The sequence below is a fragment of the Ovis aries genome, chromosome 10 (assembly GCF_016772045.2).
Source record: "Ovis aries strain OAR_USU_Benz2616 breed Rambouillet chromosome 10, ARS-UI_Ramb_v3.0, whole genome shotgun sequence".
NCBI lineage: Eukaryota > Metazoa > Chordata > Mammalia > Artiodactyla > Bovidae > Ovis > Ovis aries.
The window spans coordinates 14178692-14191902 of NC_056063.1; the positions used below are offsets into that span (position 1 = coordinate 14178692).

The 13211-nt window shown below is 42.8% G+C and overlaps 1 protein-coding gene across 6 annotated transcripts in view; it reads right to left on the bottom strand.

Annotated features, from left to right (window-relative positions):
* ENOX1 (ecto-NOX disulfide-thiol exchanger 1) overlaps window positions 1–13211 on the bottom strand; it is a 658121-nt gene that overhangs the window by 442864 nt on the left and 202046 nt on the right. For 2 of the 6 annotated variants that reach the window (XM_042254659.2, XM_060394297.1), the window contains one exon: window positions 12102–12252. The exons of the other annotated variants lie outside the window; for them this stretch is intronic. The gene's annotated coding sequence lies outside the window, so the exon portion shown is untranslated. The remainder of the gene's footprint in view (window positions 1–12101; window positions 12253–13211) is intronic. 6 annotated transcript variants of the gene reach the window in all.

The window sequence follows — 13211 nt, forward strand, 5'->3', positions numbered from 1 at the left end:
GTCGTACGGAGTCGAACACGACTGAAGCGCCTTAGCAGCAGCAGCAATAGTCGTGAACAAAATCTCTATCTCACACAGCAAATTCCCACTGGCTATCTACTTTACATACGGCAATGTTTGTATTTGTATGCCAGCCTCTCAATTCCCACCTTCTCCTTCCCCCACCGTGTACACAAGTCTGTTATCTATGTCTGTGACTCCACTGCTCCCCTCTAAATAGGTTCATCAGTACCATCTTTCTAGATTCCATATGCACGCGTTAATATACAGTATCTGTCTTTCTTTTTCTGGCTTACTTCATATCCTCCAACAAAGAAAACATTTTTACATGTCTTTCTCAGATAAGAATCATGTACCCAACAGTTCCCAATTTGTTGCCAGCTGCACGTGGATAAACTAAATTCACCTTGTCCAACCCAACCAAGAGAGTCTAAATGATGGTCCCCCAAAGATGTCCATGTCCTTATTCCCAGAATCTCTGAATCTGTTACTTCACATGCCAAAAGGGATTTCACAGAGGTGATTTGGTTACGCACATTGCGGTTATCTGGCTGGGCTCAATACAGTCACAAAAGTGCCAAGGAGGATGAGGCAGCAGAATCAGCGTTACAGTAATTGAATGTGGGAATGACCTGACTGCCCAGGTCATCCTGGTGGTTAACATTCTGCGCTTCCAACGCAAGGGCCATGGGTTCGATCCCTGGTCAGGGAACAAAGACCCCACACGCCACATGGCACAACAAAAGCCAAAAATGTAAAATGGCAGCCATGAAACAAATGGAAACAGCTTCTAAACCTGGAAGAAGCACGGAAGGGTCCTTCCTTAGAGTGTCTGAGGAGAGTACAGCCGCGCTGACATCTTGATGTTAGCCCAGTGAAACCCATTCAGACTTCTGACTTCCAGAATTATAACAGTTTTACCCTGTTGCAAACCACTAATTTTTTGGTGATTTATTACAGCAGCCACTGAAATTCTGAGTCCATGGCACCACCCTGCAGCATCCTCAGATTCATTAATCACTCTAGATTATCACTCTCCCACATGCCTTGCCTGGAACTACTGACTGTGCCTCATCTATTCGTCATGTTCCCTTCCAACATCTGTTCTTATCTCCATGGCTACTCTCAGAGACAGATCTACATCCCAGAATGTTTACTGGTCTCCCTGAACCTCCTTAGGACACTCCCTCCTCCAACCCCAACCTGGGCAAGGTCAGTCTTCAAACTTTCCCCAGGGGATCTCCACTAAGCACAAATCTGATCAAGTTGTAAACCAAATGCCTCACTACTGACAACAGACTGACAATATGTGTCTTTTACCTGAAATAGCATTTTCATAGATTGACACCTATCTAACTATCCAATTTTAATCTCTGCCCTCTGTCTATAAACTCGGTGCTCCACACAGCATTCCCATCGTATTTGGTACTTCCGCTCTATTCTGTCCCTCCACTACTTGTCTGTGGCCACTTTCTACACAGAGTTCAATTCCGAACTGGCTATGTGTTGGCAAGCTCTTGACTGTGACCTCCGTGAAGGCTGGAACCTCGATCCATCTCTTTCTCAGTGCTAGCCCAGCCCTCGCGCTGAACAAGGAGGCGGGACAAGCCTTTCCTTCTCGTGACTGCCTGCCCTACCTTTCTCTTAGTTTGGCTCATATTTGGCTTTGGAATTACCTTGAGAATTAACTCTGTAAGACACCATGCCCTCATACCCCTGTATTCTCAAACAGCAGGTGCTAGATTTGAGAAGTGATCCAACAACAACCCACCCGGCCATCAGGACCTCTTCTTCTAGTGTGAAGAACTCCACCTTAAGAGCCAGATTTAGGACAAGAGACACCTATCAGTCTGAGTTCTGCTGCAGACGAGCCTCATTCAGAGCTCTTCTTACACAACCTACTCTCTTTCCCTTCTTGGCCATAAAGAATTCCACTTTCTTTCTGTTTGCAGCTTAGATAAAATTTTTTTGTACTTTCGAATAATCTCCATTCCTTTCTCTGGCCCATATCCAATTTCCTAATATTGTGTGTAAAATACAGAAATGAAAGTGAAACTCTAATATGGGCTTTATCAATGTTTAACACAGTGAGTGAAGTATTTCATGATTCTTGCAGATTATGTTCTGGTTAACTCAACCCATATAGTGTATGTCTGCCTTTTTGCTAACAGTCCTATATTGCTGACTCATATCCCTGAGTGACAGGGTGAGAATGACTTTCTATCTGCAGAAGACTTATGTGTCAATCCCACTCCACATGATGGCTAGGATAATTTACCAGTATTTTGTTTTTCTAGAATGAAAAAAAAGAAAAACCCACACATTTGCTAAGAACTGTCTGATGCCCTGACAGTATAGTTCACCTTGATTTAATGTTCCCCTCGATGATTGCAACCATTAGGTTCAAATCGGAGCCTCACAAAGTTCTCCAGCAGTTCTCTTCACTTTTAAATAAATGTTATATATTTGTGTGGGTAACAATTCAACTCCAAGTAAAAAAATAAACGCACTTAGTTTTTAACTACCAGTTGATACAAATTTCAATCTAGATTAAGTAAATTTCTGTTAATTTAAGTAAGTTAAACCTGGAATGTCAGGTCCAGAAATCAAGGCAAATTGGAAGTGGTCAAAGAGGAGATGGCAAGAGTGAACGTCGACACTCTAGGAATCAGCAAACTAAAATGGACTAGAATGGGTGAATTTTTAAATCAGATGACCATTATATCTACTACTGTGGGCAGGAATCCCTTAGAAGAAACAGAGTAGCCATCATGGTCAACAAGAGAGTCCAAAATGCAGTACTTGGATGCAATCTCAAAAACGACAGAATGATCTCTGTTCATTTCCAAGGCAAACCATTCAATATCACAGTTATCCAAGTCTATGCCCCAACCGGCAATGCTGAAGAAGCTGAAGTTGAATGATTCTATGAAGACCTACAAGATCCTTTAGAACTAACATCCAAAAAAATGTCCTTTTCACTATAGGAGACTGGAATGCAAAAGTAGGAAGTCAAGAAACACCTGGAGTAACAGGAAAATTTGGCCTTGGAATATGGAATGAAGCAGGGCAAAGGCTAATAGAGTTTTGTCAAGAAAATGCACTGGTCATAGCAAACACCCTCTTCCAACAACACAAGAAAAGACTCTACCCATGGATATCACCAGATGGTCAACACCGAAATCAGATGGATTATATTCTTTGCAGCCAAAGATGGAGAAGCTCTATACAGTCAACAAAAACAAGACCAGGAGCTGACTGTGGCTCAGATCATGAACTCCTTATTGCCAAATTCAGACTTAAATTGAAGAAAGTAGGGAAAACCACTAGACCATTCAGGTATGACCTAAATCAAATCCCTTATGATTATACAATGGAAGTGAGAAATAGATTTAAGGGACGAGATCTGATAGAGTACCTGATGAACTATGGACGGAGGTTCGTGACATTGTACAGGAGACAGGGATCAAGACCATCCCCTGGAAAATAAAAGCAAAAAACCAAAATGGCTGTCTGGGGAGGCCTTACAAATAGCTGTGAAAAGAAGAGAAATGAAAGCAAAGGAGAAAAGGAAAGATATAAGCATCTGAATGCAGAGTTCTAAAGAATAGCAAGAAGAGATAAGAAAGCCCACCTCAGCAATCAATGCAAAGAAATAGAGGAAAACAACAGAATGGAAAAGACTAGAGATCTCTTCAAGAAAATTAGAGATACCAAGGGAACATTTCATGCAAAGATGGGCTCGATAAAGGACAGAAATGGTATGGACATAACAGAAGCAGAAGATATTAAGACGAGGTGGCAAGAATACACAGAAGAACTGTACAAAAAAAGATCTTCACGACCAAGATAATCATGATGGTGTGATCACTCACCTAGAGCCAGACATCCTGGAATGTGAAGTCAAGTGGGCCTTAGAAAGCATCACTACGAACAAAGCTAGTGGAGGTGATGGCATTCCAGTTAAGCTATTTCAAATCCTGAAAGATGATGCTGTGAAAGTGCTGCACTCAATATGCCAGCAAATTTGGAAAACTCAGCAGTGGCCACAGGACTGGAAAAGGTCAGTTTTCATTCCAATCCCAAAGAAGGCAATGCCAAAGAATGCTCAAACTACTGCCCAATTGCACTCATCTCACACACTAGTAAAGTAATGCTCAAAATTCTCCAAGCTAGGCTTCAGCAATACGTGAACCGTGAACTTCCAGATGTTCAAGCTGGTTTTAGAAAAGGCAGAGGAACCAGAGATCAAATTGCCAACATCCGCTGGATCATCAAAAAAGCAAGAGAGTTCCAGAAAAACATCGACTTCTACTGTATTGACTATGCCAAAGCCTTCAACTGTGTGGATCACAATAAACTGGGAAAGATTCTGAAAGAGATGGGAATACCAGAACACCTGACCTGCCTCTTGAGAAATCTGTATGCAGGTCAGGAAGCAACAGTTAGAACTGGACATGGAACAACAGACTGGTTCCAAATAGGAAAAGGAGTACGTCAAGGCTGTATATTGTCACCCTGCTTATTTAACTTCTATGCAGAGGACATCATGAGGAATGCTGGGCTGGAAGAAGCACAAGCTGGGATCAAGATTGCTGGGAGAAATATCAATCACCTCAGATATGCAGATGATACCACCCTTACGGCAGAAAGTGAAGAGGAACTAAAAGCCTCTTGATGAAAGTGAAAGTGGAGAGTGAAAAAGTTGGCTTAAAGCTCAACATTCAGAAAACGAAGATCATGGCATCTGGTCCCATCACTTTATGGGAAATAGATGGGGAAACAGTGGAATCAGTGTGAGACTTTATTTTTGGGGGCTCCAAAATCACTGCAGATGGTGACTGCAGCCATGAAATTAAAAGACGCTTACTCCTTGGAAGAAAAGTCATGACCAATCTAGACAGAATATTCAAAAGCAGAGACATTACTTTGCCAACAAAGGTCCGTTTAGTCAAGGCTGTGGTTTTTCAGGTAGTCATGTACGGATGTGAGAGTTGGACTGTGGAGAAGGCTGAGCACCGAAGAACTGATGCTTTTGAACTGTGGTGTTGGAGAAGACTCTTGAGAGTCCCTTAGACTGCAAGGAGATCCAACCAGTCCATTCTGAAGGAGATCAGCCCTGGGATTTCTTTGGAAGGAATGATGCTGAAGCTGAAACTCCAGTACTTTGGCCACCTCATGCTAAGAGTTGACTCATTGGAAAAGACTCTGATGCTGGGAGGGATTGGGGGCAGGAGGAGAAGGGGACGACAGAGGATGAGATGGCTGGATGGCATCACTGACTCGATGGACGTGAGTCTGAGTGAACTCAGGGAGTTGGTGATGGACAGGGAGGCCTGGCGTGCTGCGTTCATGGGGTCGCAAAGAGTCAGACACGACTGAGCGACTGAACTGAACTGAAGTTCATTTCAGAAGCCCTAAAACACCAGAATAATGATTTAGACAGACCATGTGAAGACTGTCTTAGGAGTTATCCTCTGATTTCATTCATCTCTGTGTATTTTTGTTTGTTTGTTTAAATCTACAATGAGAAAGACAGTGTTGAGAGCAGAGAACTTTTTAAAAATTTTCTTTTCTGATAAAGCAATGGAAACAAAGACCCAAATTATGTTTCTGAACTGAAATGAAAGAAGATAAACAAAAAATGGTATTCCTAATTCAATTCTGGGAGAAAAAAATCTCAATCTAGATTAAGTAAATTTCTGTTAATTTAAGTAAGTTAAGTTCATTACACTTTCTCACACTGACCTGATAAAATTGAAGCATGAATATTGACAGACAATAAACATAGATTTAATATTATATCATTGAAACAAGATGTATAAGTGAGCGGATATGGAGAGGAAAGGTATGGATCACAGTCTTAGCTCATTCATGCACCAGCAAATCAAAAATGTCACATTTTGCCTCTAGATCTCTATTTCTTTTTTTCAGCAAAAATAGTCAGTAATCAAACTAACACTTATGCCGTGTCTTAAGGCCACAGGACTGGAAAAAGTCAGATTCAAAACGTCAATGCCCCAAATATTAGCATTACACAAAGCAGAATAAAACAGTCACATTCCAAATAGCTGACGAAATAAGAAAAAAATTTTAATACACAAAAATATACGACTATCAAAAAACAGACTTAGACAAGAAAATAGATGTCTAGAAAATAAAAAGAAAGTTTTTGAAACGGAAACTGAACGTTACACATATTAGAAAACACCTGAGGGTCTTCCCAGCTGGCTCAGTGGTAAAGAAGCCGCCTGCCAGTGGAGGAGGCACGGGTTCAGTCCCTGGGCCGGGACGATCCCACACGCTGTGGAGCAACTAAGCGTGAGCGCCATAACTTTGGAGCCGGGGCTCAAGAGCCCGGAAGCTGAAACTGCTGACGCCTGCGTGCCCAGAGCCCACGCTCCACAGCAAGAGAAGCCTCGGCAGTGAGGAGCCCGCCCCCTGCAACTGCAGAGTAGCCCTGGCTGGGTGCAACTAGAGAACAAGCCCACGCAGCAGTGAAGACCCAGCACAGCCGAAAGTTAACAAATAATTAAGAAAAAAACCTCAGTTACCCAGAAGACAGACCAAGACATATAAACCAGCTTATCACATAAAGTGACAAAGAAAATGGAAACTATGGGAAAGTGGCTATGAGACAAAGAATAGAAATGACAAGAAATGTATTATAATTGAAGTTGTCTTTATCAAAAGACACTGTAAAGAAAGTGAAGAGCTAATCCACAAACGTGGTGAAAGTGATACCAACAAAGGATGTTATACAGAATATAGGAGAAGACGAAAGCATGAATGCCCAATACAGTTATGAATGGAAACTCAAATATCCAGAGAAATTTACCATTTAACACCCAAGATTTGGAAAAATTAAGAAAAAAAAAACTTGTAGTTCCAAATGTTCACAGGAACTCAGAACACTGAGAACCGGTATTATATTAAATCTGCCCAAGCACTTCAGAAAGTAATTTAGCATCTTCTCTGGAGATGCACATCCGTTGACTAATCACCTCAATGATAAATACATTCCCCAAAGAAACACATGCACCCATGAAACAGGGACCTGAGAAAGGTCAAAGGTCTTGACAGCATGGTTTGCAATAGTGGGCAAAAAAATCTAACTATAAGCAACTCAAATCATGTCCATCAACAGATCATTAAAAACTTCTGGAAGAGTCATAGAATATTTCGCAGCAGTGAAAATTAATGAAGTATAGCTATACTAATCAACACAATAAATCTCAGAAAACCATGCTGAGTTTTTTTTTTTAAAAAAGCAAAACAGTCTCACTCTACAGAAACTTCAAAATCATATAAAAGAATACATTGTCTACAAATACACTGCTGCTGTTGTTCAGTTGCTAGGTCATGCCCAGCTTTTTGCGACCCCATGGACTATGGCCCGTCAGACTTCTCTGTTTATGGGATTTCCCAGGCAAGATTACTGGAGTGGGTTGCCATTTCCTTCTTCACGGCATCTTCCAGGATCAAGGATCAAACCCGTGTCTCCTGCATTGGCAGGCGGATTCTTTGCCACTGAGTCACCAGGGAAATCCCTACAGATACATACATGTGTAATAAAACCTTAAGACAGAGCATGACCACTGAAGCAAAGTGGTTTTCTGGGAGACAGAGGAGACAGGAGCCATCTGCTTTGTTCCTAAGGTCTATCTCTTAAGCTGTGTGACACACACAGCTGCTGTTTTACTATTCCTTATACTAACATGTTATGTATTTTTCACTGTATGTATAAAATATTTCAATAAAATTCTAAAGAAAGAACCAAGGAAAGGAAACAATAAACCTGAGCAAGACTGAGGTCTTGGCCAAGTAAGTCTTTGATTCTCTCCCCACCTGCGTCGTTTCTGACTTAAAGGCACACCTTACAGGTTCCACCCACAAATCCTGCCAAAGGATAATCAAGGTTTGGGCTAATAAAAGTTTGAGCTAATACTTTCCAAGGAAGCTTTCAAGTCAAAAGACCAGCTTTGGCTTTGAAGTCCTCCCCGTAACCCCCACATCTGCAGGTGTCACCTTTTCTTGTTAGCAAACTCCCCCCACCCCTCTGCCCCATAGCTCCTCAATGGAGGTGACCAGGGCCACCTGCAGACCACTTCAAAAAGCTTCCTGGAGTCTCTTCGAGACTAATTACTCCCAATTATCACAATGCTCTGTATGTATTTTCACAGTATATGGCTGGCAAGTTTTTAATCATTCCTCTTACAAGGGGAAAAAATCATTTGAACACCTTTTGGACTAGAGATGAAGGTGAAAGGAATCCAGGAAAATGTACCAGTACAACATCTTGTAATTAGGTATCTATTTAAATGCAAGTGACTTCCAGATTTCAGACTTTTGTGGCTCTATGTCAGCTGACCGGTGTTTCCTAAAATGTTCAGTCCTTATAAAGATAACTTAGTACAACTGCTGTGATTTAAAATCTTGAGGGTCTGAGACAGGGAAAGATGGGTGACTAAATAACTTGTGGGAACATTCATCTGGTTTTATTCATAGGTGATTAAAAATACTATCGCTGTTTTAATAAAAACACACACAGAATGAAAAACAAAATCCTAGGAAGAAACAGTAAGTGCAAGGCTATTTGATTTACTCTTGATTTACTCTTGTAAGTGATAGAACATTAATATATCTATTAGTATGTGATTTAAGTTACTTCCTCAAAATTAGTTTGCTTGGATTTTTAAATTTTTACAACAGTATGCAAACGCTGCTGCTGCTGCTGCTAAGTCACTTCAGTCATGTCCGACTCTGTGTGTTTTTTTATGCTAAAAACACAATCTTAATGAAATATAGAAAGAGAGGGAGGGAGAAAAGAAAGAAAGAAGAAAAGAATCAAACTTTTGCTAAAGACAGCCTACATGATTCAACTAACCCACTTTAAGGTATGCTGATGTTTGCCCGATTAATATCCTTCTCTGCAGATAAAAGGTCCCCAAACAGCTAGTTTATCATGTAAAGTGAAAGTGTTAGTCATGTCCCACTCTTTGCAACCCCAAGGACTATACTTGCCAGACTCCTCTGTCCATGAAATTCTCCAGGCAAGAATATGGAGTGGGTTTAACCATTCCCTTTTCCAGGGATCTTCCCAACCCAGGGAACAAACCCGGGTCTCCTGTACTACAGGCAGATTCTTTAACACTAAGCCATCATAAACTCTCCTAAAGTCAAATTTGGATCTGATACAGTTAGTGCTAAATACTAGAGCCCTCTGAAAAATCAACCTCTAGCATGTCGCTAGTAAGTATTCCTTGGCTGCAAAACTATACAATTTCAGAAATTCTTAAAATTCCACTTGATATTCCAGTATCATCGATGTTCTCAAAAATATTAGTACCTCTCATAATAATTATTCAGTAACAATATTTGGTTAGTGTTTCCAATAGTAACAGAATAAATGCCAATGAATTCCCATCACTGCTAGTATATACACTCTGTTTAGAATTTTTGCTAATAATGGTTTTAGAGGAGAGCTGCAGTCTAGGGTCTGGTCCAGATTGCTGCCTGGAGTAACTTTCCCATCTGCTTAACATCCTGCAGGGTTGGGTGGATCAACTGTTCGTCAGACAACAAAGGGAGCCCACTGTTTTGCCTAGAATGCATCTTCAGGCCCATATACTTCCAGGGAAAAGATCCAAAATAAAGAAACAAGCTGCCAGGCTTGCCAACCGATGGATCAGAAATAGAACTGTTTGGGGACGGGGTGAGCAGAGAGAGTATGGGAGAACCCTACAGGACGGACCCTCCAAGGCTCTGGAGGAGCTGCAACTTCCCCAACTTCCTTCCGTCAGTTACCCTGCCTGTAGTGAAACCCTGAAAATAAATAAACAAACCAGAAACATCTCTTTCCTCTCAGTAGATGTACTCTTTTAGTTGAGGCAATCACAAGACAGCCAGATTTCAGGAGAGGGGTTAGAGTCCCTAAAATTGAAAAAGCAGCCCTTCAAAACCTTTAAAGCTTATCTGGAAGGTGAAGTCAACTGAGCGGAGCTACAGAGAGAGTTGCCTGCTTAGCAGGAGTCTGGCAGGGTAGGGGGGCGTCTGGGGGGAAGCCTCACCCTTGAGGATCATTTGGATTTGTATGAATAATTCTATCACTGTCCCCCTACCCCTAGCCCAGCACACACAGGCACCTCTTTCCAAACAATTCATCAGCCTTTCTCCAGGGGAAGATCTGGACTATTTAAAACTCAGTTCACAGTGAGGATGCTCAGTAAACATGAGTTATTTGAACTACGTCTCTTCTCCGAGTGTCAAAATACATGATCGGTTTTGCACAGAAGATGAGCGATGGAGTCTGGAGGCACACTGAAACTAGAAGTTCAGGCAGTTGCATCCATCCAAGTTTTTGGACTAGGGTCCCATCCTCCTACCTCCAAGTTCTAGGGTGCTCTCTACAAGGTTTTCTCTTACAGAGCCCCATCAACACAACCCCATTTGCTCTTGGGTGGGTGGAAGGATGCAGAATTGCAAGGAAAGAAGGCAGAAGGGATTCCCAAGATGTGCAGATAATCTGCCCCTTAAAATGTTTCTCCGCCCTTGGCAACCTGGGAAGTGGTCCCTGGGGATGTAGTACGATCCCTGGAAGAGACGATTTCGGTCGTGACCAAGTATGAATGGCTGGGATGAAAACAGCAACTGAATGGGGCTACAAACAGAGGTCCAGGACATCTTTCCATGGGCACCATCACTATGTAATGGCGTGCATAAACATTAGTCTGTACACACACTCTATTCCTCAAAACAGCATCTTCATATGAGGAGAGCTATATTTGTATAAAACAATATGTTTGAAAATTACGGGCAATGTAACAACAATTCCTGCATTATTCTCTTGTTTAAGACTTCAGTTCAAAAGGCTAATTAGTATTTCGTTTCAGCTGGAGGGAGAGGGGGCTCAGGCTGACAGGGGACCCGCAGAATCTAACTGCTGGCAGACAGAGTAAGCGGTGAGGATATGCCAGGCATTGTGGGGCCTTTCATGCATCATCTCACTGAACTCTCCCCGCATCCCTGGCAGGCAAGCAGGTGTTATTACCCTGATCTTACAAAAGGGAAGAAACAGAGCTCGAGTGAATGTACATAACTTTTTGTGGCCCCAAAGCTATTGGTGGAGCCAACGTTCCAACAGACCCAGGCCTGACTCCAAATTCCTCCCTTGAGGCTACACCACTATTTCCTGGGAGCTGGGGTGTGTGGAGGCTGTGGAGGTGACCTGCTCCAGTGCCCCTTCAAGAGAGCCCGCAGAAGGGACTCTCCCGGTGGTCTGGGGGCTAAGACTCTGCGCTCCCAACGCAGGTGGCCCAAGGGCCTAGTCAAGGAACTAGATCCCACATGCCGCAACCAAGACTGAAGATCCTGCATGCCGCAAGAGGACCCAGAACAGCCAAATAAACAAACAAATGTTTCACAAAGAGAGCGCGAGTCTGCTGCAGGGAGCCTGGCTAACAGAGAGGTGCTGGACCTTCCCATCCACGGTGGCTTTCCTTCAAGACCACAATTCCAGAAGACTTTTCTCTGCCCGTGTCTGAGCACAATGAGAGCGCTGAACCGGCCCATTCAGCCAGACCTGGGGTTCCTCTAAAGCTGTGCCATCCAATTTGTAGGCATTAGCAGCATGTGATAACTGAGCACCTCAAATGTGGGCAGTGTGACCAAGGGGATAAACACTTAACTTCATTTTAATTAATTTAAATCTAAGCAGCTCCAAGTGGCTACTGTCTACCAGACTGGATGGTACAGATACAGGACATTTCTGCTACTGCGGAAAGTTGTACTAAACTGCATTGCCCTTAAAAGACATGACTTCTCAGGTGACTCAGTGGTAAAGAATCCAGCTGCCAATGTAGGAAGATGCTGGTCGGGAAGACCCCCTGGAGAAGCAAACGGAAGCCCACTCCAGTATTCTTGTCTAGGAAATCTCTTAGAAAGAGACGAGGCTGGCAGGCTACAGTCCATGGGGTCGCAAAGAAGAGAATCAGACAAGACTTAGCAACTAAACAACAGCAACAGGAAAGACAACTTCTTCCTGAAGACATCATCAGACCGCAATCTGCACAGATCAAGAAGCAGCAATGAGAAAGACTCACCTGAGAGGCACCTTCCTTTCAGACAGTCATCTCAGGAGACCCTGCAGATGCAGGGAAGCCTGTGGGAGGTGAAGCGAGGTGGATGGCCGGCAGGAAGGGGGCAGGCACAGAGCGCATGTGACTCTGAGCCACTCTGCCTCTCTGGGGCTGGCTGCAGAGAAGAAAGGGCGTCTCAGGGAGGGAAGAGTGGCAAACCGAGGTCAGAATGGGGTGGAGTGGGCAGGGTTTTATGTGGCTCCTGAGAGAGAGGGGAAACTAGGGCCCAGAGGTGGCAAAGGTCTTGGGGTAAGACCAGGTAGGCAGGTGTTGGTGACGTGTTTCTTCACCAGTTTCTCCTACGCTCTTCTTTCTCCTTGATCGTCTGACTCTAAACTCCTCACGAAAAATCTTAATCAGCCCTCATTCGCCTCCACCCTCCAGTCACCAGGGAGAAACACAGACCTGCAATAAATATTTTATTTCTTTTATGTATTAGACTTTTACGCTCACTAGTCTTCATGCAGTTTAACATTGAAAAATTTTTTTTTCTAAAAAAGAGTTAACTGAGAGATTGAAATTGACATATATACACACCACCATGTGTAAAACAGCTGGTGGGAAGCTGCTGTGTAGCAGAGGGAGCTCAGCTCAGTGCTCTGGGATGACCTAGAGGGGTGGGATGCCCAGGCAGGGAGACCCAAGAGGGAAGGGACATGTGTGTACATACAGCTGATTTACTTTGTTGTACAGCAGAAACCAACACACCATTGTAAAGTGATTACACTCCAATATACAAAAAAGAAGAGCTAACTGTCCTTTAAACATGTATTGTGACCCTCCATTAACCTTCTTTCATTGGGTCACAGAGTCAGTGACGAGACGAGGTTACCCTTTTTACCTTTATCAGGGGCATTTTCGCAGGGAAATGTTGGCTAACATTAGCTTTCTTGTATAAAATAAAAAAATATCTTGCAAAATCAAGTACACTTATAAAACATGTATATACAATCTCACTTACTGTAAAGCTATAGTCAACACAAAGGTCTTCTCTTAAAACAGTCTACCTTAGAAGCTACCTGCAAACTAATATCTGTTCTGTTATTTACTAGTCATTAGCCTGAATTGGTACCT